We start from the raw sequence: 316 nt of genomic DNA on the forward strand, positions 1-316 counted from the left end.
ATATATATATATATATATATATATATATATATATATATATATATATATATATATATATACATATACATGTATATTTATATATACATATATATATGCATAAATGTACGTGTGTATATACATATATATATATACATAAATATACATGTATATATACAGATATATACATATATATACGTGTATATAAACATATATAGATACATATATATTTTTTCACACATGCATACGTCAAGATCACCAGCATTCTCTCTTTCTCTCTCTCTCACACACACACACACACACACACACACACAGCTCCTCGTACTTGGGTCACCGTTTC

Source organism: Octopus bimaculoides, chromosome 13, assembly GCF_001194135.2.
Source record: "Octopus bimaculoides isolate UCB-OBI-ISO-001 chromosome 13, ASM119413v2, whole genome shotgun sequence".
In the NCBI taxonomy this organism is placed as follows: domain Eukaryota; kingdom Metazoa; phylum Mollusca; class Cephalopoda; order Octopoda; family Octopodidae; genus Octopus; species Octopus bimaculoides.